Source organism: Mauremys mutica, chromosome 1 (genome assembly GCF_020497125.1).
Source record: "Mauremys mutica isolate MM-2020 ecotype Southern chromosome 1, ASM2049712v1, whole genome shotgun sequence".
Taxonomy (NCBI): domain Eukaryota; kingdom Metazoa; phylum Chordata; order Testudines; family Geoemydidae; genus Mauremys; species Mauremys mutica.
Window position 1 is genome coordinate 85,840,284 of NC_059072.1, and position 27,355 is coordinate 85,867,638.

The following is a 27,355-nucleotide window of genomic DNA, read 5'->3' on the forward strand; positions in this document are numbered from 1 at the left end:
TCAGAGATAGACCAGGAGGGACCACAACCTGTTCCTTGGGTTGTACAGCCAGGAAAGCCACACGGGAAGCTGAGGAGCGGGACAGGAAGTGGAAGTTTAAAAGATAGGGCCCCTAGTTCAGTTTGGCTGGAGCTGTCAAAGGAGATAGATGCGTCTCTCCCTGGAGCAGGATGCTGAGGAGGACTGCTGCCACCCCGAGGACTTGCTTGAGCTTCCTGAGTGCCCTGCCACTTCAAATACTGAGAGCGGCTGGGACTACTGTTGATGGTGTGTTCCAAGGAGATGGACGCTGACCCCTGGATGCAGGTACACCCCAAGGGGAAGGTAGGTAGTAGCCCAGCAACAGATGACTGTAGTCTGGCTGTGTCACTGCCTGTAGAAATGTCAGTGTGTTGTGGCTAGACTCCCCAGTGGTGAAACACTCAGCCACTGTTAGGGCCCTTAGCTGGGACCAGGTGGAGTCGGGTAGGCCTGGGTCCCCCTGCCACCTAACCATGGGGTGCAGCCTCTCTTCCATAGGTCAGGACGCCTATGCTAGTCTACAGTCTGCCAGAGCTAGGATGCTAGACCTTTTATTACTCTACCCTGTCTGAGAGATGAGATCTTAAACTGTTTGCCCCTTGCCCAACGGAGGACTGGGACTTATAGACCCTTTGCTATCCTGCCTTGACCACAAGCCAGAGCCCCTGACTGTTGGTGCCCCACCCTTCCCAAGGGCTGGGGTTCATAGACTCGTTATTGTTCAGCCTGGCCTAAGCAGCCTGAAACAGCTCATTCCCCCACTAATTGATTGCCATGCTAAGGGTGCAACCATGATGAGGCATGGCCTCCCTCAGGGATAGACCAGAAGGGATGGCCACGCACACATACACATGGTGGAGACTGTGGGTAGCGCCCCCTCACCCCAAAGTAGAGGGATATTCTTGACTGAATGGGAACACCCCAGGGAGATAGATACAGCTTGAAACAGTACCTCTCAATGGGTGTTCTCTTCTCCCCTCTCTCAAAGTCTAGCCCAACCCTTGTTGTGGATTTCAAGATAATCTTTCCTGTGGGTTTCAGAATGTTTTTATTATTAAAATCAACTCCTGGGGGGATGGAATCTGATGAACCCCTGCATGAAATTACCCCAATTTGCACCACTAACTCTACCCCAAGCACTAATGTGGAACAGCAATATTATAGTGGAAGGTAACACTATCATTTTCATTTTAACAGGTGAAAAACAGTTTATGGACATTCTATCTTTTGTGATAGTGTCACTTTAAAATGTTTGTTGTAGTTTGTGCACTGCTTGATTTCTCCATAGCAATTTGTCGGGGGGGGGGGGGGAATATCATTTGAGGTTTCCTATGACTTTTTTAAAGGGCCATTGGCTAAAAAAAATTCTAGAGTCTCTTTCCTTTCAGACCACTTTTTCACAGAAACTACAGCACTTTGAAGGATAAAACTCTTAGGTGTGAACCCTTGATTGGTGCAGATCAGATGAATTGTTTAGCATTTAAATTGGTTTTCAGTGCTTATTTTTCATGATAAACATAAGTAACTATTTTGACTGACAATAGCATCCTGGTGCTGTATTAGGCAATGTTGACCTTACATCAATCCTTAGCATAAGACTCTCTTATGTGTGTGTTTCCTCATGCTCATCCACCTTTTTGAGCATGGTGACATCTACGGAAGTCACAGTTACTTGCTTTTCTGTGATCATGCTCAGTCCCGTTGTCCAGGAAATGAGTGAAGAGAATGCAGCATGGTTAGCATAATGCTGCTGTCTCTCATCTTCCTAGATATTAAACCTTGGTTTAATATAGAGACCAGAATTAGACCTATGTGGGGGCAGATTATCCCACATCTACCTATTGTGGGGTTCCTCCACCTTCCTCCGAAGCATGTGGTGCTGGTCACTGTCTGTGGCAAGATATTTGTGCTTGGAAGGATTAGATTTTTATCGGTAAATGTTGATTTCACCATATACACACAAACTGACAAACTTATTTCCATTTATAGTCATCAAAATCTACAGATAGGCACAGTAAGAAAAAAGATGCTCAAGAGCTTATTAGTTGGATTTAAGGATCTTTACTTTGTACATTTTGACATGTGATGTTGACAGTTTGTGTTTTTTAACAGTTATAAAGTTTTAACTTCTTGCATCTCAACACCTACTGTCACTAAATTTTCTGATCCTCCCCATAATTTTGTGCAACTGTAGAAATTTAAATTGAGAAAAAATAAACATCAATTCTATCCATCAAACTTATTAAAAAAAGAATTCTGTCCAGCCTAACAATATTGGACTAGATGTACCTTGGATTTGTTCCAGTATGGCAATTCCTCTGATCTTTTTATTTTACCTCTATTAATTAATGCTTTTTTCTCTGATACTACTTCTAAAGAAAAATCAACAGGCTTATCTACACGAGGAAATTTACTGGCATAATTATACCCCTATAGTTGTACCACTATAACTCCCATATGGACACTCTGATTCCAGAATAAGAGTGCCTTTTTCTAGTGTTTAGCTTATACTGCTTCCATTGTGACATAAACTGAACTGGAAAAGGGCACTCTTATTCTGGAATAAGAGTGTCTACGCAGGGAGTTATACTCTCAAGAGACAAGAAGAAGGGACATGGGTATCTTCACTCCCTTGGATCCCTCTCCTCTTCTAAGAGATTTAAGGTCAGTGGATCCAGCAGGGACTGCAATAAAGAATGCAGTAGAATTTTCAAGATTTCCCTATGTCGACAAGCTCTAAGTAAGCATGAAGATTTTAGATCCCTTTGAACTACCAGCTCTTAAACCAGAAGTTTTGCTTTTGGAGCAAAACTTCCAGAAGGAGCCCTGCAGAATGCAGGTCGAAAGCACAGCACGCATTCTCAGAACGCTGACAAGGGCAACACTTGAACTCACTGGACATTGCTGCAGCTTGGGTTCACTAGCCACCACATCGCCTTGAGCCACCCACTTAATCTAACAGCAGGCTACACATATTCTAGCTTGAAACAGAGCCCCAGTCCTGCTACACATGCATGAATGACTTTCTCTGGCTTGTTGATTTGTAACTTCTTCCAACTTTTACCTAAATAACATTTTTTAATATTGCAGGGGTGGAGGGGAGACAAACTGTGGCTTGTGAGCTGCATGAAACTCTTTTACAGTTAAAGTGTGGCTCGCGGAGCTCCCCCGATTCTCCACCTACCAGACTGGGGTGAGGAGGAAGCTCAGGACTTCTGCCTTGCAGAGGGGTGGTGGGATAGAGGCTTCTGTCCAGCAGGGAGGGGCATCTTGGGGTTTCAACCCCATGGGTTGCACCTGCTGGGGCTTAGCAGGGCTTCAGCAGGAGTGGGGCTGCAGCCCTGAGCCCTGGCAGGTGCACCCCGGCTCTTGAACTTCTGACAATTGTCATAAATGGCTTGGGGGGTCAGTAAGTTTGGCCTGCCTGGTAATATTGTTTCCCTAATGGGGCACTGGGTATTGAACACTAGCTGAGATCAATCCTGAGCAGGTGAGAACAGTTTGAGAGGACCAGAGCCATAATTTGACCCCCAGATATGCACAAGAAAAGTGATAAGAACTGTAAAAGGTTGTCATGCTGTTTCTGTAGGAGGACTCTATCTCAGGGAACCCATGCCCACATCACTTCTAATTTGAACCACCAACCCTACCCCAGACCCTCCTGAGGCACAGCAAAGTTTGACAATCTGAGTAAACATGGGGAATTTAGAGCTCTTAGGGAAGTTGGCTGTTAAATAGTAGACTAGTCTTAACCTAAACTATAGTGGTGCTACCCTCCCACGGTAGTTATAGCAATGAAACTTAAATTCCTGAACATAATGCAAGGTACATACTCAGCCTTGAAAGTATGTGCTGAGTGTACCTCACATTTTAGGTTCACTAAGTGACAATAATGCTGATCTACAATAATGAGATCATTGTTGGTTAAAAACATACTTTTTTCTGTAATATTGTCCTAGCGTTCTATAATTCATTTTAAGAGGAAAAATATGTCAAGTGAATGTGGATATTTGGAAATTTCCAATTGAGCAACATCCTGAATAAAAGTTCTTCCAAAGCCCTTGAATATAATTGAATCTAAGTTATTTCCATAACATGGTGACCCATTATGCCAATGAATGAAAAGCTCCTTTCTAATGCTACGTCACTTTATGTTCCAAACTATATGACAAAAGAGGAATCACATTACAATATTTCTGAAAGAGGAATATTCACATGTGAAGTGTTGTAAGTTAGCATAGTCAAAAGTGGACTTTATTTATTGTGCATTTAGAGAGAACATGTACATTGAGGAGAGAGAATGCTTACTCTTGATTAGTTGATGAGCATTAATTTAGTGTTCAGAACGGAAGATGTCACTGATTCCTCCCATCCAAATGAAATAGCATCATCAGACTCATGAGATGTTCTAAATAATTTTCAGAACACCCTTATTTTCTGCTATATGTGCCCTGACAAGATAAACAGTGATGTTGTCATGATTTTACTTTACTACTAAAAGTGACTTTTGCCATAGCATACAGTCCAATATATGTAGCTTTATATGATACAGCCCAGGGGTATGCTTCTGTTCAGTATTCTAAAGTAAGGAAAAACTACTGAAAATATTTAAGATTTGAAAATGCATTGAGCCATATCCTCAGCTGCTGCTAATGGAACTGTCAGTTTACACCAGCTGAGGATCTGGTCCATTGTCATCTTAGTTTTCCTAAAACAAATTTGCACTTAACAAGTTTAAGATACTATAAGCTAACTATCATATTTTTACCTAAAAGAAAGTAGGTTTTATTAAGGGTTGGAGTAAATTCTGTTCCACAGAAACTGCTTTCCTAACTTTGTTGGTTTAATTCATTTTTCAGCTGCAACATCACATCTTAGAAAAAATGACCAGGTTTAAGTTTTGCCCTGCACATGAAGGCAAAATGTCTATCAACCTCCCTCAGAGGCATTTGCTCAAGATAAATCCTATCTGCTACCAGGTCTATAAGAACTCTTTGGTCTCAAACTTAGTTGATACTGATATGCTCTTAAGGTTTCTGGGACAGACTTGGAGTCAGGCCCTTCTTCAAAGTCCCTTTCCTGGTGCAAATAAAATTATTTGGATTCTAGTTCTGATAAATCCTTGAGCCTGGAAGGTCTGAGAAGTCAAGAGCCATTTCAAACATCACCAAAGATTTCTTCCTCAGTATCGAGAGATAAGGAGAAGAGAGCTATTTAGGGTTAATGGATCCAGCAGGCACTCAGCAATAAAGAATGCAATGGAATTTTCCATCATCAGAGTAGAGGTTCCTTCTCCCCCATACAAAAGGAGAACTCTCCATTCCCAGTTCAAAGGGTCTGGTCACCTTCCCTGTCAAGGCTGTCTTCCTTGGTCTGGCTATGATTCACTCTCGCTCTCAGTTCCAGAGGTGATACGAACAGAAGGCTCTATCAACTTCTCCTCATACTTATTCCCTGTCTTTGTTTGGCCAAGCAGAAGGCCATCTCCAGTCATGTGGTTCCAAGGTTTTGTGAAATTGGCCAATCTTCCATTCAGAATGGAGTCTGAGACTCATTCCAGAGAATTCAGTTCTACTCACCACAGACTAAGCCTCCCATTCCACATTCAGTACCATGTACTTTGGAACATCTTCTCTTTTGGGTTTTCAGGCTTCACCCTCCTGGCATCCTGTACAGAAACCATTTGCATCACCTTACCCTTATTATGGAAGCTGTCCTCCATGGGCCATTTGGCCTTCCTGTGCACTTCAGTAATGGGGCCAACAACCTAGGGAGCTGGATGGAAGTGGAAATCATGTTTACAGCTCCTCCCATTGTCCTATAATGACACCTGTAAAATCAGCTACCATTAATAAAATCGGTGTAGTTTACATACCTACAAAAATTCTAATTGAAATATGCCTCTGTGATATTTCTCCTGGAGTTGCTCTGCTACCTGTTCTCATGAAGTTTGCTGAGGAACACAGTATTGACTGCATGATAGAATGTTTCCTCAGAATTCTGTATTTTGAAAATAAGATGGTAAAAACTGAAAATGTGTGGCTTTTAAAACACATGCAAAGTCATGAATAAAGATCTGTTTGTCCATCTGACATTTCTACAATGCCTGTAACCTTAGTTCTAAATGCTGACCAAATGGGCAATTAAAACTAGGGATGGATGGACAAGTGGGATTGGGTAAACTAGAACGGGCTTGACTCTTTACCAAAAAGTTAAACCAATCCCCTACCAGACTGGTACTTTGTTGGACACTGATTGTTTAATTTCTATTTTCCTTCATGAAGAGGAAACTACTGAACAGCATTCTTGCAGTATTTCTGACCTGAGCAGAATTGGGAATTAGTGAAAATCTTATAAGAAATCTTATTCACATGAGATTCCTGGACTGATTTCTCAACAAAAGAGGTTCCGTTAAATTTGCAAAATAAATCTTAAACCTTCTGACTGCTTATCCAAATCATCTTCCAAAGGTTTTTTGAGATTTGCCCATTATTATTATTTAAAAGTGACATCATATAAAATGGACATACATAAATCACAAAAACCATTGCCACATTTAACACTAGTTGACATGATTCTTGATAATCTGAGCACAATCACCAACGGTCCTAGAGACTAAACATTGTGGGTTCCTCCAGATTAGGGATTACATACTTTTGGCAGGACAGCATGAAGAAGCACCTTAGAGCTCTGCTTGTGTTGTACCTATTCTTTGAACTAAAGGATTTTAGACTCTGAAGCAAATTCCTGGCCCTATTGAAGTCAATGGCAAAGCTACTATTTGATTTCAGTGGAGCCAGGGTTTCAGCCCAGGGATCTCAGTAGTCACCTTTCACACACCGAATATTTGCCCTCACTCTTGCAACCCAAAACCATACTGAGAATCAGAATGCTGTGTTGATCGTGGCAAAATCAATGATTTTCTATCTAAGATTACAGATTTCTCAAAGTACACCTCTACCCTGATATAACGCCACCCAATATAACACGAATTCGGATATAATGTGGTAAAGCAGCACTCCGGGGGCGTGGGGTGTTGTGCGCTCCAGCAGATCAAATCAAGTTCAATATAACGCGGTTTCACCTATAAACACGGTAAGATTTTTTGGATCCCAAGGGCAGTGTTACATCGAGGTAGAGGTGTACCAAAAAATCCAATAAATCAGCTTCCTGAAAGTGTTGCTTTTGATTCAGTCAGTTAGTTTACAGAGCTGGGATCTGCAATGTCCTTTAACTAACTTTTAAACGGGAAAAATTTTAAGAGCAGTAATATATATTGCAAAAAATCTTTATTAAAACTCTGAACAGGTCACGTCATAGTAAAAATGGGAGCTCCTCTTCTATTCTGCTATGATTTTCTGCATAAATTGAAGCATAAACTGACTTCAGAGAGCCAATCCTATTAGCATGCATTCCACCTGTACACTCTTAATGTGTTGAATTAAAATGGATAGGTTCTCTGCTTGGGGAAAGAAAGGGGCATGTTGTTCAATGCATTCAAATTAGTCAGTTTTTCTGGACAGCTCTCATCATATTTGCGTGGCAAAAGACTTTAGCAAGGTTCCACTCTAAAATTCCTCTTTGTTATTGCTAGGAAATCTCCTCTTATGAAACTTAGCTTCATGATATCTACTGAACGTCTTTCCACTCTATAATTATCTGTTCCACATAAGAACTTCAGGTAGATCTAAACCATTTTTTTCTTTCATTAGATGTGCTAACTTTGCCTTCCAATTGCAAATCATCAAATTGCTGGTTTCCTTTCTGAGCATGTATTTCCAAGACCTTCTCTCTTAAGTATAGAAGATCCACCTGGGGGTAGTCTCCTAGGAGATTTAGAGAAAGTTTTAAGCAATGCATAACATTTTAATCAATTTTATGCATTTTGCATACAAATAAATCCATTGGTAATCATGAAGGGCTACATGTTAACCAAGAAAAATGTTGAAATTTAAATTGAAAGAAATAGCATCAAAAGTCAGACAAAAACATTTTCACCTTATTAACAATAAAGAAGTTATTAGCCAGTTCCCTATCATCTAGTAATGGGCATCTAATTTAATCAGAATTTTGATTGAACATTCAAGCTTTCGTGTCACTAGCTGTGAAATACAGCACTGCATAACCGTTACATTTATGCTTATACTGTACACACAGCAGCAGGAACTTGCCACTACACTACAGCCTATCACTTGCAAATGATAAAACTCACTGTACAGCTATCAACACAGGTATTTAAAATCTGTTGGTGAGGGGATATTTTTCTTTCATTCTCATCTCCCTTCTCTTCTTTCTTGCTAATTTTTTTAAGACATGGGAAGATCAAAACTCTCTTGGTCAAGGACAAGTCCCTATTGCTAGAAAAAATATTCAAAAGGCAGATTGCTGTGAAACAAGTTGTTAGGCTATAATAAAGTTTTTTGTTAGCATGTGGGTAATGATGTTGCCATTATGGCTTTCTTACTATTTTGCAATTCCTGTTTATTTATAACAGTAAGATCATGGTATTTTGTTTGTAATTGCTTTATTTTTCCCTCTGCAAAGTTGGCTCCATATGCCAACTGCAGTTTAGAACAAGAAATCTTTTCTGAGCCGGGCTTCCTAATCTTGTGTATCACATTAAGAAGGAAGAATTTTGTATCAAAAGGCCATGCTGCCATTATTTCTTCCTGATGACTTTCATTTAACAGCCATTAAAATGCAAATAGAACTATGATTTTTAGATCACAAAATTAACATTAACAGCTGAGTGATTGATTAAAGGTCATGGCAACGGTATAACTTAATTTCTTACATAATTGTGTTCAGTTTTCTGATTGTTTAGATTTCTGAATTATTTTTATCTGTTGCTGAATAATGACAGGTGCAGTAATTGGTGGTGTTTCATTTTGTTAACATCTTTCTGTGTGCATTTCTCCCTTTTTTCTTCCCAGGCATCAAAAGTACATAGGTGACATCCCTGCCACCTTACAACTAGTTGACTTGCAGATCTGGAACGGATCTGTGAAGAGTTCATTACTAACCCAGAGAAGACCAAAATGACATTTCATTTGTAGCTAACAAGTTATCCCTTTAGAATTTCCCTGTAGGTTTGTTACAGAATGAGATAAAAATGACTAATAAACTTCCTAAGGAGCTGCTAGCTAACCTGCTCGTATCCTGTCTGAGCAAAATTATCTTAGATCCAGTTTTCTTTAGTGGACACAATAAATCACAGGTAGAGTTGTAATATGATCAAGTTTCATGTTACTTTTAGGTTAATCACTGATAGGGTGAACAGAAAAAGATTGCATATTGTGACTGTCTGCACTATTCCTTAGATATGAAATTCAGGTGTGATGGTTACAATTCTAAGGTAAGACTTGTAGCCAGATTTTCAAATACCTTGCACCCATAAGTGAGGCCAGATTTTCAGAACTCTACACCCAACAGATTGAGCTATTTTTGAAAATGTGACCACTTACTTTGGCACTTCAATGGGAGATGAGCACATTTAAAAATCTGGCCCTATGTGAGTCTGACTACCATAAGTCTAGAAGAAGTCTAAGGTCTGGTCCACACTCAAAATTTAGATGGGCATAGTAAATTGGTCAGGAGTGTGAAAAAAACACATCCCTGACCAACCTAGCTATGTCCACCTAACCCCCTGTATAGACCCTGCTATGTCAATGGAAGAATGCTTCTGTCAACCTAGTTAACACCATTTGGCAAGGCAGAGTTCCTACACCGACATAAATCCCCTTCTATCGGTGTAGACTGTGCCCCATAATGTAAACCAGAGTTCCCTAAAGTGTGGGGCTTGCCCTCTAGGGGGGCATAGAGGAACATCCAGGGTTGTGGGGGGCTGGGCCAGACCCCCCTCAAGGGATGGGGAGGGAGCACTATCCAGCCCGATCTTTGCCCCCAGCTCTGCTTCCGTTCTGCCCCCAGCCACATCCACAGCTCCCTCCTGTCCCCATCCTGAGTCTCAGCACAGCTCCACTCCAGCCCTGTGCCAGCCCCCAGTCTCAGCCACTGGCTGCAGCTCCATTCCTGGCCCAGAGCCGAGGCTGGGAGAAAGGCCAGGAGCTGAGCCACACCTGGCCACAGACTCGGCTGCAGGCCCCCACTACAGCCTGGCTGCAGTTCCGCTCCTGCCCCAGAACCCAGCCTCGACCCCTGGCCATGGCCCTTCTCCCGGGGGTTGGGGGCACAACCCTCAAAAGTTTGGGGACCACTGGTGTAAACATATCCTATACTGTTTGTTAGTCTCTAAGGTGCCACAAGTACTCCTGTTCTTTTTGTGGATACAGACTAACACGGCTGCTACTCTGAAACATATCCTATACTGTTATATTTTATACCTCCTTCTGCTGTCCTCTCCCAACATGTATATTACACCAATTTAAACACCACCAGCTCTTACTTACCTGCCTGTTCACTCTCTATGCCCACTCAGTCCTGGGTCTTTCTGCTGAGACTTTTAACAAGATGCTAATTTCTTTCAGTTGTGGGTTTTTTGGTCAGTTCTATTGGGAACCGAACTGAGCCTATTAAACTGTTTCCGCATTAAAACAGAGCAGAGAAATGCACCAAACGGAATACAAAACCTAAGGGAAAATATAGACTGAATCACTTTTATATCCTCATCTTTAGAGGTGGGGGGGTAGCAGATTTAAAAAATGTGAGCTGGATTCATGAACATCACTTTGTCAACTCCAAAACCAGTCAATTAAGTAGGGCTTTATGTGGGTGTATGGCAGGTTTTTTATTGTTTTTATTATTGTTGTAGAACCATCCACTCCCACATCCCTTGATTCATTGCTGGGCAGCCATAAAAAATCTGAGTCACTTCAGAGATTTCCAGAGTTCTGCCTGCCATTTAAAGTCAGCCTTAAGAGCTCAGGCAGCAAACAGAATGTTTGAAATGGCCCAATTCAGGCAAATCAGTACAAATAGGAATATAATGGTTATTTTCCTACCAGCAGACAAAAGGATGCTGCTTGCAGGATCCCACTTACTGCAATGAAATTGCCCTTTAAAGCTTTGTCATAAGCAGCACTATAAGGAGTCCATTTCTGTTGAAATGTACTCAGTACTCTCACAGCAAAATTCTCCTCTCAGATCCACATGATAAGTTGTGTCTTAAATATTCTTTTCTATCTACCTGCATATTTCTGACCCACTCCACAAAGGTGGGGACAGCAGAATATCCTGGCAAATCTGAAAAGAGGATTTGTGTCTGAATTTAGTACTTCTGAAAAGTTGAACTTACAACCTTGAAGTTCTGTGTTTATCCACAGAACATGGACAGCATCTGCAGCACCAGAACAAGTGATGCCACACCACATTACCAATGTACCACAGCCCCAATATGGAGGGACCATCTCTAGTGTTAAGAAAGTAATTTACTCTCCATGCCCACCCAGTCCTTGACTTCTGTGTTGAGACTGCCAAAAGGGGTACCAAATATGGGGGTATCTGTTGTACTGTGGAAACTTGTCCACTGAGAACTTGCCTGGGACCTGCAAATGTCTTTCACGAACACTACCTACCGACCATCAATCAGATGGAATAATTTTCAGTTGTACCATAATGCTGGCTGATTCTCCAGCCTCACTTCACAGCAAGCCCATGCAAATAAATGGTCATAATTTTCATAATATGAGTAGCTCCATAGAACTTCTGACCTTTTAATCAAGCCTAATCGCCCTCCTTACTTTTTGTTGCTTGGAAGTCAGAAAATGTTGGTAAAATTCTGCATTGACTCTAACTCAAGTCAATAAAACATAACTCTCTCCCAACTACAAAGTTTAAAAAGAGAGCGAGAGAGAGTGTATAGTGCCACAATATTGATAAATGTTTAGGGAGAAGTGATTTGAAGGAGGGAGGGATACCTGTAGACTTCTATCTATCTATTTTGCAATATTGTGGTTAAGGGACAAGAGTAACAATAAAGGTCTTATACACAGTTACATAGAGAAATATTTCATAAACATACTTGTGAAAAATGTACTTAGAGGTTCAAGATTGCCTTGTGTGTAGTAAATGGCAGGGAGTGAAGGAAAGATATTGCTGAAGAGAGATATTGCTGGAAAAAGGAAAAGTAACAGAGAAAGCTGATATGATTTCAGGGGAGCACACCAGTGCTGGACAAATAGAATTTTCTGTGTTATTTAAGTCCAAAATTCCCATCTGTTTTATATCGCCCTCTAGGTCTTTCAGAGCATAGCAGTCTGGACCACTGTTTTTTGTTAGGCCAATCAGTATCAAGTGAGATAAAATATTAATAGTCCCATCTTGGTGGAAAAGGTCATCTTGTTTAATGAATATAAGTAAGGTTAAGATTTTGTCACGGTTATTTTTAGTAAAAGTCAGGGACAGGTTGAGGCAATAAACAAAAATTCACAGAAGCCCATGACCAGTCTGTGACTTTTACTAAAAATTAAGGGGGAGGAGTCTGATTGGAGGACGACTGAAGCCCAAGCCCTGCGGAGGGTGGGGGAGATGAGAGCCCAAGCCCTGCTGCAGGATGGGAGGGTCCAGCACTCCCTACCCATGGTGGCTGCTGATGACTCTGGGTGCCCCCACTGCCCGCAGCAGCTGCTGAGATCTCCAGGAGCCCCATTGCCAACTGTGGTTCGGAGCTCCACGGCTGCCGCCAGCTGACAGCTCCGACCCCGCCACCTTGGGGCTGAAGCGGAAAATGTCACAGAGGTCACTGAAAGTCACAGAATCCGTGACTTCCATGACCTCTGTGATATAATCTTATCCTTAACTATAATTGAATAATATCTCAATAGAAAAATTGGTGGGACCAAACTCTTCAAGAAGGTGAAGTGTACATCAGTTTGAAAGCTGCTAATACAATTCTCTTTTATGACCAGAAATGTGCCAGACACAGTAAGGGAGGATTTTCATACATATCAAAAAATTCCTGGATCTTACATTAGATATGTTCACAAAGCTTCTTTTTCTTCTCTTATAACTTTATTAAGATGTATTGATACTGAGCCCTTGGCAAAGATGTTTTCTTCACTATAGAAGTGCTAAGTAGAAGCAGTAGTATTCACTGAGATTCTCTTAAGGCATAATTTTTGTAAACACCTGCTTGCTTTCAAATATGTTTCTTTCTGTTTTGGCAACATATTCCACATCAGTAGTTGTGTGTGTGTGTGTGTGTGTGTGTGTGTGTGTGTGTATTTGGGGGATGGTTTTCATATGGCACAGGGCCGCCCAGAGGGGGGGCAAGAGGGGCAATTTGCCCCAGGCTCCGGGCCCCACAGGGGCCCCCACCAGAGTTTTTCGGGGCCCCTGGAGCGGGGTCCCTCACTCGCTCCGGGGGGCCCGGAAAACTCTTGCGGGGCTGGGCGCAGGAGCTTCCTCTGCTCCCGGTCTTCGCCGGCGGGGGGGGGGTCCTTCCGCTCCGGGGCAGAAGGACCCCCAGCCCGCGAATTACCACCGAAGACGGAGCGGGACCTGCCGCCGAGTTCAGCCCAGTCTTTGGCGGTAATTCGGCGGCGGAGGGGGGCCCTGCCGCGGGTCTTCGGGGCACTTCGGCGGCGGGTCCCGGAACGGAAGGGCCCCCCCCGCCGCCGAAGACCCCGGGCCCCCGGAATCCTCTGGGCGGCCCTGATATGGCATACATTTGTGCTTTGCAGTGGGATGTGTTAATGCTTTTTTTTTTCTAGTGTTCTTTCACAGTTTGTATGGATTCCTGTAAAATGTTTTTCCTGTTTATTCTATATACCACAAAGTTAAATGCAAGAGGAAGAGTTCATATATAATAAGTTTGGATGATATAAAATAAGGTTTTTTTTCTTGTTTTTCATCAGGCTGTACAGTCCAATTTGTTTGCAATGGGTGCTTGTAGTAGGATCCTCAGTGGGCTGGTTGGCCTAGTGGTTAGCATCTCATCACCCGGAGTTGGGGTAGTGGTAGGAAAGCCCAGGCCCACCCACTCCACCAGGCTCCAACCCAGGACCCTAGAAGGGTCAGCAGCTTTGACCCTTGGGGAGGGTTGTGCACCCTCTGTGTTACTCTCCCTGGGTCACTTCCTACCACTGCTCTTTCCACTTCCAGTCCCTGATAAGAAGAAAGAAAATATAAAAGGGAAGCCAAACCATCAGCCCCGATCAGGCTCAGCATACAGTCCTTGGTGTCTCAGAGAGGCGTCTCTAACTCCTTTTGCAGGAGCCTGCAGGGTAGGTCTAGTGTCCCCCTTCTGAGCTGCATTGCTCCCTTTTCTACCCTGTCTCCAGTAGGAGCATGCTCTGCGGGGTTGTAGGGGTGGGGCTAGCTGGCCCAGTATAGTCTTTTAACCCCTTCTATCCAGTGTGGGGTTTGTATACCCCATCACAGTGCTGTTTATCATTTTGCTTTATTAATAATAATACATTAATCCAAGGGCCTCAAATACTTTTGAATCATTAATTACACTCCCACAAAGAACCACTGGCTTTATCATAGCCATTTTTTAGATCGGCAAACTGAGGCTCAGAGAAGTTAAGTGATTTGCCCAAGGTCACAAAGTAAGTCAGTGGCAGAGTGGACACCAGACTTTATGGGCTTAATCTTGCCTTATTGAAACTGAGAGTTTTGCCACTGATTTCAATGGGAGCTGGATCAGATCCCTATATCCCCCAACTCCCAGCCCCTACTGTAGCCACTAGCTTGTGCTGAGTCCTTCTTTGTTTATCTTACTACACTTTCGGAGCTTGGCTTTTCTCTAGCTTTGCTGCTTGTGTGTGAATCTATTAGTAGATTTTTGATCTATTTGACACCAAAAAAAGTTTATACTGCTCTCCCTTCTCTGTACTAAACTGCTATTAAACTAGTTTATCTACAAGGGCTGAAGAAATAATTTATAATAACTCCATCTGACACATTTTGCCTCTCTTACTATTTAGAAATTGTTTCTGAGCTGATTGCAGTTTTCTTGAATGTATTCATTATTTGAAATAACGTGTTGAATAATTCCTATAATTCTTGGTCTGCAATTTAGGCAATGAGTTATCTGTTGTAGATTTTTTTTTAATTCAAAATTCTAGCTGTTTTGATTAGATCCATCATTCATATGATACATTTCTATGCCATAAGTACAGATCATAACTCTTAGAATCATGTTTTTGGTTTAATTATTCACATTTGTGAATGCAAAATTAGCTTCCCCCAGATATTCATCCATATTAGTTTAAAGTTTGCTGCTTCCATAAACAATCCTGCTAGTAAATCAGGGGTTGAAATGTTCATTTTAATGAATATTTTAGCCAAAGGCTTTCAAACAGTCAAAACACATTGTTTGAAAGAATTGAATTAATATTCACTAAAAAGTTTTAGCAATGTTTGCCCAGTTTTACTAGCTATATAAAACACCTATGACAAAGAAAATGAATGTAATATTTCTACAACTAATAGCTTTTCAAGATAGTTATATGACACTGCGTATATTTTGTTCTCAAAACCTACAGATCCCTCTACAGAAAATGAATTACAATATATCAACAGCACAACTAATTCTTAAGACATCACAAGAGCTTGAATGTTGGATTTTTCTCTATTTGGTAGAAGCTACGCAGTTGCAGAAGTTAGGATAGCGTTAAAGCTTTATAGTTTCTCTGTCTTTGGAAATATACAAAGGTATATTTATCTAACTTTCCATATCAGTAAAGTTTTGTGCTACTTATTTCAGCTGAGCAAATAGTGGAAGGAAAATTTCAATTAACATTTATTCTAAATCTCTTGCCTCTGGTTTTATAGTTAGGCTCTGACCCAAATAGCTTAGGTTCTATCTTTCAGTTATGTTTGTATGGTGCCTGTCACAGTGGGGTGGGGCTGCTATGAGATACTGCAATGTAAATCATTAGTAATAATAATTAATAATCATTGGAAACTAATTTTGATTCAATCTTTCATGTTTGCATTTTGCAGGCATTCATGCAGCCAAGCTTCACTTCCACACATACTCATCAAAAGTTACTTTTCACCTTTGAATGCTCAAATATTTAAGAAACTTGAATTTTAAATTTTATATTTGATTGAAATACTCAACTTGTGCTGGTTTGGTTCGCTATACAAATCATCCAATCACGGAATAGAAACAATATCACATTAATGTAACTAACCAACATGGGATGAATGTAGAAGTTCAAATATCTGTAGCATATCTGTGAGAGTTATTCAATTACGAGAAAAGGTTTTTTTAAGAAATTCTCAACTGATTTAAAAAACAAATGTGAAAATCTCATGATATTCTCACAAATAGTAAAGGAGGTGAAATCGGACAAAATATTCATTATGAATTATTAGCTGAACTCTATTACTTTTTTTTCTCTTAAAATTCCTACTATATTCTTTTTTGGTGGACTGACTCACAGTTTAATTCACCAAGTAAAATTTTTGAATGTGGGAGTTATAAAAATACCCATCAAAAGAAAATTAAACAGGGCTCAAAATCATAAACCATCTATAGTGGATTGTAAAGAATAAAATATGTTCTCAAATGTTTTGTTGCATAAGAGTAGAACTGGAAAGAGTCTTAGTACTTCAACTTCTTTCACTCACTCTTGTAAGTATTTAGTGTTGCCTTCTCTGGTTTAAGAGAAACATGATTAGCCATACAGTAGTCAGTTTCCTCAGCTTACTTATGAAAGGCTGTGAGTTCTTTAAATGCTTTGTGTCTCATCCTTACATTTGGCAGGGACTAAGAACCACTAACGTTGCCTAACAAGAGGCAGCTGCTGGCACCACATAACCTGCTGTGACCAGTTGATCCCATTTATGCAAACAAGAGTGTCCTCATTGTCAAGGCAATTGTTTAGGTTCCAGGAGTATGGATAAATTTCAGCTGGTACCTCTGGAGAAAAGAACATTACTGAAAGGCGGAGGATTTATACATAGATAGCCACTCACATTTCTTCTCTCCAGAGTTGGAGGAGATAAGGTTGCTTCAACATTTCTCTGGAAAAGAGAATTGGAAGGTAGAGGCACCAGTGGACTCTTCCACTGACCTCACACTGCAGGGTCAGAACACACCACAAGCTGTTGTGTAGAGTGAGCAGCCTCTGAAATGAGTCTATCATATTTGTATAGTGGATTGGAAGCTCCCTCAATGAGAAACACCTTAAGCCTATTTGCTGTCTTGCAGGGCCTTCGTGTGAATGCTACACAAGTCGCACAGACTTTGAAGGAATAACCTTCATGCAGGTTGACGAAGTGGATATTCACCCACGAAAGCTCATGCTCCAATACATCTGTTAGTCTATAAGGTGCCACAGGACTCTTTGTTGCTTTTTACATCCTTCACACAGACACATTAAACTCAAATCATGCTGGTCTAAAAGAGGTGTTTTAGAGGGACAATATAAGCACCTCGTAAGCCCATCTCCTTATCAGTGTCTACCATTTTGAGGACAAGCCTTTTGTGTATGAACAGGCACACGCACACACACACACACATAATAATAATAAATAGAATCGGAAAAACTAAATTCTCTTTACATTCCAATGCAGCCTAGGTTGAGATTTCAAAGCTGACTAGGGGAGTTCAGGCCGGTGCTTCCATTAGGCGACCCTAGGTGGTCGCCTAGGGCACCAGGATTCGGGGGGCGGCATTTTGTGCACTCCCCACGGGGCGCACGGGAGCTTCCAGTTCCACTCCTGTCGCGCCGCCGAAGAAGGACCTTCTGCTGACGTGCCACGGAAAACAGCGGCAGGCAATTGAGCAGCTCAATGACTGCTGCTGTCGCCTGCGGCATTTCGGCAGAGGGTCCTTCTTCGGCGACACGATGGGAGTGGAACCAGAATCTCCCGCACACCCCATGGGGAGCGCACAAATGCCACCCCCCGAATTCTGCCTAGGGCGCCAGAAACTCTGGCGCCGCTCCTGGGGGAGTTAGCCACACAACTCTCATTCATGTCAAAAGGAGTTGTGTAACTAAATCCTCTAGTTAGCTTTGAAAACCTCAACCCTAGTAATTACCACGAAAGCTTACGCCCAGGGAGAAAAATGTTTCCATGCCCACCCCAGCCAGAATCTTCTATAGAAGATTCCAAGGCTCATATGGCAGGGCACACAACTCCAACAGTGTGGATCTGCTGAGGCAATACAAGGAGAAAACAATAGATACTGATAATTAACCTTAATTCCTACAAAGAATGGGCATCTCTGCCCTCAACAGCAGTTCAATCCTTTTGTAGAGAAGAATAACAAAGGAAACAGATGTGCAGACAGATGCTGAAGCCAATGTTGAAAGTATCAAAAGTTTTCAGCATTTACTTTTAGCTCGTATATCATTAGCAATGTATTATTTATACAGCACCACAGGTGTGTATGACACCTCGCAGACAATTAAAAGAGTACAGGTGCCTGCCTTGCAGAGCTTCACCTGGCAAGGCTCATGAACAACTGGAGCTCCATTCTACGGGTTCTCCAATGACATCATTCAGATCCTGTTGCCACGCTAACATCTCTGTAGAATAAAGCCACTACAGTGTGTACTGAGTATTTTTAGCACTGAGCTCTCTAAAGATTGTGCCCTTATGGCAAAAAAAATCCTTCTAAGAACTTTGTTATGAAAATAACCAGACTCATCAGAATAAACCTATTTCTTGAACAAGTTATGGTAACTTCATCCTCTTTCAGAGAATAAATAGTAGTAGTAGTCTCTCAAATCCAAGAAACCCCTCCTAGATAGGTGTGTCCATGCCCACTGTCTCCTCTTCTCTCGTTGTCATTTACTGGATGTTGTTTCCTGCAACTCCAGACTGAGAGTTGTTTTTCTCTCTGAAAACATTTTTTTTTAATTCTGAAAGTCCTGAAGCCAGTGATCTGAATCCTCCCATTTATTTTCAAAGTTGTTGTCTGCAAAATCAACCTCTGCAAGGGACTCCTTCTTCAAGCCCTGCTCATCTTCAGTAAAGATGGGTATACTGTGTAGTTCTAGCTGTCGGTCCCAGGATATTTGAGAGACAAAGTGGGTGAGGTAATATCTTTTTTATTAGACCTGTTTCTATTGGTGAGAGAGAGAGAGAAGAGCTCTGTGTGGCTCAAAAGCTTGTTTCTCTCACCAACAGAAGTAGATCCAATAAAAGATATTATCTCACCCATCTGTCTCTTTAGTAAAGGTTGGTGTCCAGTAATCTACTTTTTACTCTGAGAAACCTGTATCAACAGTCAGAATCAGTTTGTCATTAGAAACATTAGCAAATTTTCAAGTTCCTGTCACACACACAGAGCTGGTAAAGGCTTTAATTGACATTTGACACTTGATGGAAGTCAGTACATTTTAATGGATTAAAAAGTTGAGGGAAAACTTTCAGAAAATGTAGGCTGGTGTATGTCAATACCTTTGATTTAGAAAGCACTATGCTGGAGATGATTGCTGATGAGGTTCTAAAACAAAATAAGATGATACCCAGGGGAGCCTTGACTCATTTGAAAATCATGCCTGAATCTGAAATTTACGGGTTGCTGGTGTGCCCTCAGGAGTAGTATCCATTGAGAATGTACAATTGTTTAGTTTTGTGGCACCTTATAGACTAACAGACGTATTGAAGCTTATGCTCCAATACGTCTGTTAGTCTATAAGATGCCACAGAACTCTTTGTTTTTACAGATCCAGACTAACACGGCTACCCCTCTGATAATTGTTTAGTTTATGACTCTCTGGTGCCTTAAACTGTAGTTCACTGAGCAGGAACATATTCAGTTCAGTTCTGTTAGGAGGATCCCTGCCAAAAATGTTTTATTTCTTCAGGACTGAAACCAGCAAGAAGACCAAGTGAAACAAGATTTTAATGGGGAATATATTGGAGAGCTGGCTGAAATTTTTTTGATTAAAAGATTTTTACTGAAAAGAGGTTTAAAATTAAAATATTTGAGTATTTTTATTTTAAAAAGACAATCTTGAAAACCAAAGAAATTTTTAAATGTTTAAAACCAAAACTATTTTGTTACGGTTGCTGAAGGCTAGAAAAAAAATTGATGAAAATCTCACATTTTTTTCCAGGAAGAAAAAATAATTGCCAGCCAGCTCCAACATATTGAGGTTTTTTTTCCCAGATTACACTTCCAGATTATGAATTCCTCTGCCTGCCCTCCTTCTGGCTTTCTCAGCGTCCTCCCTTTCTGGGAATGAAAGCATGGCCCTATTGAAGTCAGTGGGAGTTTTGCCATTGACTTCAGTGGGGCCAGTCTCTTAGGCTCCTCCTCCTCTTGTAAGCCTCTATGGCCTCTCCCTTTCTCTCATATTGCCCTTTCTGGCTTTCTCAAGGAGCCCCTCACCTTGCTACATGCACTCACATGCTGTCTGTCCCTATAGTGTAACTGAGGGTATACATGGGTAAACTAACCATTCTTTTACTGATACTGCACACCCTTCGTGCCCTGCCTGGAACACCAAAAAGGCTAGTTTACCTGCCTCTTTTTTTTTTTAACCAAATGCCACTGGTCTCTTCCCCTGACACCTGGCTCCAGGCAGTAGGACCAGAGTTGGGGGCTTGGCGTGTGACGTATTTCTAGTCCGCCATCACTGCCCACATTGCTTTACCAGATTGAAGGAGAAAGTATGTACTGCAGCTGCTCCACTCCTTCCCTGCTGTCTGTGTTAGTGCTGGATGGGGCAGAGGAAGTTTTGGCAGCTGGCCACAGAGAGGAGGGGGAAGGACTAGAGGAGCTTGCAGTAGAGCAGCTGCTCCTCCGCTAGGGTAGCTTCTAAAGATCAAAGACTTGGAGTACAGCAGAAGCTTTCAGTCCTTTGTTTACTTTAGCAGCAGGGGACCTTCGCTGGCATTTGCCAATGATGCTGCTCCTTAAATCCACCTCTGCATACAAAAGACTGTTGTAGAAGATACTAGTGTCAAAATCTATGGTATTCCAAGAGGTAATATTTTACTTAAGTAGTCTGTAAGAGGGAAAGCAAGCTAAAGGATATAACCCGAGCATAAGCAAACTGTTAACCAATGAGAGCAAGAACGATACTTCCCCTTTGGGCTGATTCTTCCAAAATTGTCTTGCACAGGGATTCTTCCACCTTTCTTTGAAGCATCTGGTTCAGCTACTGTCAGAGACAAGATAGGAAGCTACATGGATCACTGGTCTGGCAATTCCTATATCTGCATGTTACACATTCGGTGCGTGCAGCATGCACAGTATTTGTATCTAAAACATCATGCAGTCTCACGTGTTTTTGTCACTCCTGCTCTGCTTCTCCGTATTTGTTGGGCATTTGGATTTAAGATTCTGTAACCATTATCTCAGAATATTTGTAAGTACACTACAAATTAATAAATAAATCCACATTTTCCAAAATGTATCTGAGCTACTTCAGCATTTCCCTATAAAATTAGCAATAAATGCAATATCTCAGATTCTGTGGTGTGATTAATATTGGCAAATGTGGTATTTTTTTAATGATAATCACAGTGTATGAAAAGTATGCTGCATTTTCTAATCAGCCAATCTTATATCTAGGTGACTTTGCAGCACCAAAAAAGCCAAGGCACAGAATACAGTTATTATTCTGCACAGTATTTCTGAACCACTTCTCTATTTGGCCACATTATATTTTAAAAAGTTTTCCTTCTAAGGAAGCTTTATTATCCCATGAAATATTTATATAGTGTTCATTTGAGGCGTTAATTTCTAATTTTCAAATGCAATTAGATATTCTGGAATCAGTGTTATTAGTTGCAACAGTAGTAATAAATATTATTGATCAGGAATTCATACCCATGGGCTTCTGACAGCTGACTAAATAACAACATTTTCCAGGCCTGCAGCTTTTATTTAACTACTCTGTTTCACTCTGTCCTGAAGTAAAGTCCAACTTTAATGAATAAAACTCTTGGTTTTAAATGGAATCTTTGTAGCCTAAGCCTCATTGCCTTGCTGGGGATTTACTTTATTATGTAATGGTACAAAGAGGGTGTTTTGGTAATATAGACTTGCAGACTAATTCACTGTGAAGATCAGTGGGCACTTTGTTTGCCTCATTTGCTGTATTTTGAGAGACAGATATTAGGCAAAATCCTGCACTCTTTACCCAAGCAAATCTCCAGAGACTTCAGTAGGAGGCTGAGTAAAGAATGCAGGATTTGACACAGCGTGCACAACAAAGCTGCCCAAACTTTATCCAACCAAAGCCGTGTATTGGCCTAGTGGCTGGAGCTCAGGTATCTGTAGGCCCAATCCTGCAAAGATTTACCCATGTGTTTAACTCTAAGCACATGACTGGTCCCACTAACTTCAGTAGGATTACTCATATGCATCAAATTAAGTGTGGGGGACCTAATTTGCATAAAATGAAGCCTATTGTAGCAATTTTCAGCATTATCATGGATGTGTCACCTGCCATGATTTCAGGTCCCAGCATACAATGTTCCACCTTGATCTGAATAGCCAGGCCTGAAGTCTAATAAATCTCACTTCTTAAATCTTTTTTCTGTTACTGCAACCAGAGTATTTCCCTCTGTTCAGTATCAGGTTTACAATGGGGCCATGGGGCCGGGCCCATGCTCAAAACGGGCCCCGGCCTGCTCCACTTGCACTGCACCTGGACGAGCTGGCTCCTCTCTACCCCGCTTGCTCCTCTTGGCCAGCTGGCCAGGGCTTCTCTCTGCCCCTGGCCCTGCTTGCCAGCTCCTCCCCAAACCCTGACCTCCCCCACCCCCGCCCACTGCTTGCTCCTTTCGGCCAGCAGCCAGCTAAGGGCTCTTCTCTGCCCCTGACACCAGCAGGCAGCTGCCGGCGGAGCTGGGGGCAGAGAGGAGCCCTCAGCTGCTGCCGCTCTGGGCCAGTGACCATCCGTTTTGGGCTCCCTCGGGGCTGGGCCCACCTCTCCCTACTGCCCTGCAGAAGCGGCAGGCTGGGGAAGCTGCAGGTTGCCGCCTCCCCACCGCTCATGCAAGAAAACACCTCCTCCACTGTGAGCACCATCAGCGCCAGGCAGGTTGGACTGGGTGGGGCCCCGGGGGACGGGGCCACTCTGTGCTCCCAAGTTTTAGCTGTCCTGCCCCCTAGCACTGTTCTGGGAGGGAGGATCCCTGCTCTGCGCTGGCTCAGCGGGGCATGGGGAAGTGGGTCTGTGGGCAGGATGCTGGGATGTGAGGGGTGGGAGGCTCTGGGCAATGGGGGAGGTTTGTGTATTTTGGGGTGCTAGGCAGTGGGGGTCTGTTTGGGGTGCTTTGGGGGTACTTATGGGGTGGATGTGGGGAAAGGTACTGGACAGTGGGGGCAGGGGAGATCTGTGCGTGTTGAGGTATGGGGCAGTGGAGTGTCTGTGTGGGGTACTGGGCTGTTGTGGGACTGAGGACAGGAAGGGCACTGGGTGGGGGGGTATTCAGGGCACTGTGCATTTGTGGGGGGGTGCTGGGTATAGCTGGTCCAGGGGTATTGGCTGGGGGGGTGGCTGTGTGGCATGGCATGGATCCACCCCCATGGGGAAAGGGCACGCTGGCAGCACAGGGCTGGGCATGCCAGTGTGCATCTGGCGACTGCCGGTTTGTAAACAGTGCCCTCACACTGGGTGGAGTGGGGCTGCCCCCTCCGTACCATGTCCCATTGCCCCTGACCAGCCCCTCGCTCCAAAGACCGACCTCCCCACACCATGTTTCATTGCCCCTATAGGGGCCCACAAATATGTTTGGAGCCAGGCCACAAAAAGTTAATCCAGCCCTGCCTCTGTTTCTTGTGGTTTAAAAGAAGCTTTTGTTCGGCCTTTGTTTTTTCCACAGCCTTGTCGAACAGTGGTGCAAAACTGGTTTCCTTGGCTGGAATGCACCAGCCAAATGTAATGCATCAGATCTGAAAAACAGTGCAGAGCAGCTTCCAGTATGGTAGGAATTGAATGTATAGATGAAACTCTCTCCAAACCCTTTTTTCCCTCACCTTAAAATATAATTTAACTTCATTCATTTTTCTTTCTTTCTTTCAGAAACTTTTAATGTGGATCACAGGGAATTTTTAATCTTCGGTTCTGCAAAGGTTAATATCCTGTCCTGACTGATTAAGTCATGAAGGGGCAGCAGAGCAGTGCTGGCTTCTTAGAGAATCCCACTGCCATCCTCCTCATCAATGATGAGGGCCAATGTGTGGGACATTGGTAAGAAGTGGCATGGACCTCTACCAGCAAAGGCTGTACACCGCAGTATATGCACTGCCTGGATAGGTAACTGGCTATCCCCCTATGGCTGTTTGGGGGAATCTATGTACCATTTATGAATTCCAGTTTGAGATTATGAACTCTCTGTATGTATCTTTATCAAGCTGCAAGCTGCAGTTAGGTTGTAAGGCTAGTCGCCTTCTCTGTTGTCTTTTTACCTCCATGTTGGACTGAAATTCCAGCAGGTGGTGACAGAGAGGAATGGAGGCTGCAAGTCTGTCTTGGAAAGAAACAGTCATTGAGGGGCTATTAGCTACTGAATAGACCTGGCCCAGATGAAACAATAGGATGGCTGGGGGAAAATCTCCAGCAGCTTATCAAAGGAACCAGGTGTTGGTGGTGGAACATATAAACTTGAGGGACTCTCAGAGCAGGAAAAGGAAGTTTGGGCAGGAAAGAGAAAAAGATAGGTATGCTTTCATAGCAGGGGTATCCTCTTAGGCTTTGTCTACATTGCCACTTTACAGCGCTGCAACTTTCTCGCTCAGGGGGGGTGAAAAAACACACCCCTGAGCACTGCAAGTTTCAGTGCTGTAAAGTGCCGGTGTAGACAGTGCACCAGCATTGGGAGCCGCGCTCCCAGCACTGGTAGCTACTCCCTCATAGGAGCATAGGTGGCAGGTTATATACTTTTGCGGTGCTCGGGCTCCAGGAATATTCAGGGCCGGGTGCCCTGCTCCAGCAATATTTGGAGCTGGATCTCTCCCCCGGCCCTGCCTGGATCAGGCCCCGGCCCCCCCCCCCCCCCCCCCCCCGCCGCATCCCTGCCTGGAGCAGGTCCCAGCCCCCGCCTACCACCCCTCCCCCTGCGTGACCACCCCCCCGCCACGCCGGGTCCATGCCTGACAAAAAGCAGCACACGCCTCTCCCCTGCCTGCTCGAGCTGCTGGAGTAGAGCAGCTCCGGGCAGAACTGCTGTCTGCTGCCCCAGGGTCCTAGTGCCTGCCCTGCACTAATGGCAAGGCAGGCTGCCCTTACCCTGCCCTTCCGCCCTAGCCCTGAGCCTCTCCAATGCCCCAAACCTCTCATCCCCAGCCAGAGCCCTCATCCCCCCGCACCCTAATCCTCAGCCCCAGCCAGAGCCCTGAGCGCCCCCGCATCATGAACCCCTCATCCCCCTGCACCCTAATCCTCAGCCCCAGCCCTGAGCCCCCCCTGCAGCATGAACCCCTCACAGCCCCACAGCCCTCACTCCACACCCCAACCTTCTGCCCTGAGCCCCCTCCTGAATCATGAATCCCTCATCTTCAGCCCCACAGCCCTCACCCCTGCACTCCCTCCTATCCCCAAACTCCCTCCCAGAGAGTGCACCCCCTCCCCCTTCCCACACACCCCTTCCCACCCCCAAACTCCCTCCCAGAGCCTGCACCCCTCACCCCTTCCTATGCCCCCACCCCCAGCCCAGAGCCTGCACCCACACTCCATCCCAAAGCCTGCACCCCTCACCCCCTCCTGCACACCCACCCCCTGCCCCAGCCCGGAGCCTGCACCCAGCACCCAAACTCCATCCCAAAGCCTGCACCCTGCACCCCTCCTGCACCTAATCCCCAGCCCAGGATCTGCACCCCAGACCTCCCCCGCCCAAGCTCCCTCCTAGAGCCTTAGGCAGGTGGGGGCGGAGTTTGGGGGGCGGAGTTGGGGGGCGGGTTCTGGGCACCACCAAAATTTCTACAAACTTGCCATCCATTCATAGGGGTGTTTTTTTACAGCACTGGGAGAGCACTGGCAGCGCTTTAACGTTGCTAGTGAAGACATACCCTTAACTTACGTCTTCCTCAGCTGGTCCCACAGATAACAAACTTAGAGGAGGCAGACAGATTCCATGATTCTGAAAAGAGGACATGTGCGGGTAAGGGGGAATCCCGGACTCCTCAGAGGACTCTATTCTAAGCCCAAAGAGTGGTGAGGAAACTGAGGCAGGGAAATGCATACAGGTGTGTTTATTATTTTGTCTAGATCAGTGTATTTCTTGTGCTATCTCTAAGTAAAACATAATGGTGTCTAGAAACCTTTACAAAGCCTATACGTTTGTTTGCTTTTCACTATCACATGTCCTTGAAGAATTAAACAATAACCCAGAGTGCCCAGACAGTTGGGGTTCTGGGACAGTGTGTGCTTCAGATACTGGGAAGACTGAGGGGTGACCACTGATCCTGGGGGCCTAGGGCAGCTGAGCTCTGTGATTCCATTTCTGTGAAGGAGTGACAGACAAGAGTGTGTGCCCAGGAGACATGTCAGAGAGGCCAAGGGAAGAAACAATACTGCAGTCTACTAAGACCCAGGGAAGCTTAGAGAACACAGGTCCAGTGGATTGGGACCCAACATAGCCTGGTGAGTGGCCAGCAGGGGGAGCATTACTATGACTGTATGGGTGAACCCCCTAACTGTCAAGCCACACCCCTTAGAAGGACTGTCAGAGAAGCAAGGCCATAGTCCTAAAAGTCTCCTCAGTGCTCTGCTGCTGCAGAGGCGCATGGGTACATCTAAGATAGGTGAGGTTCCATACACCCTCTTCCTGTGCTCCCCCCAACCCATCTGCATGCACATTATACAGGTTAAAATGTGCCCTGAGATGCTCATTGTCACCAGTTTACAACCTCACCCTTTAGAGCTCTTACAATCCTTCTTGCCACGATGAATCAAAAGACTCTCTTGGAGTTAATCAATGTTGTTCCTCCACCAGCCAGAGAGAGGGCTTGTGAGACCGACCCATTTTCTAGGGGCTGAGTGACCTACTTTATCAGTACCAGCCAAGAAGCAGAACACATAAGCCATCACATAAACCCACCAACAAAAACTCCTTTATGGTAAGAAACTGTAATACCTATGTCATATAGAATCTTAAGCTAACACACTTAAGGTTGTAAGAAAACCATGTATTTTAAATCAACTAAATACTTAGCTAAGCATTTAAGAGCATGCTTTTTCCCCTTTTAAATACTTAGTTTGATACACGTGTGCACACGCATACAAATATAAACTGATAAGCAAACTTCCTGCCAAAACAAATGTTCACACTGAAGTTACAAACTCCTGAAGGAGAGGGTTTAGTCATGGAAATGCTGACACCCATAAACCAATCAAATGTTATCACTATCCTACTGCTAGAACTGTATAAACTCATTTTCTCAACAGGGACTAGACAACGTAAGTCTAATTTATTTTTTGTACCACAACCTGTTTTTTCTCCCTCG

At 43.6% G+C, this 27,355-nt stretch overlaps 1 long non-coding RNA gene across 1 annotated transcript; it reads left to right on the plus strand.

The window, feature by feature from the left end:
* LOC123367127 lies at nt 1-26,938 on the plus strand. Its single transcript, XR_006578317.1, has 4 exons — nt 1-324; nt 23,734-23,835; nt 23,934-23,983; nt 26,845-26,938. It is a non-coding gene; the product is annotated as an uncharacterized LOC123367127 (long non-coding RNA).
* Nucleotides 26,939-27,355: the final 417 nt, after the last annotated feature.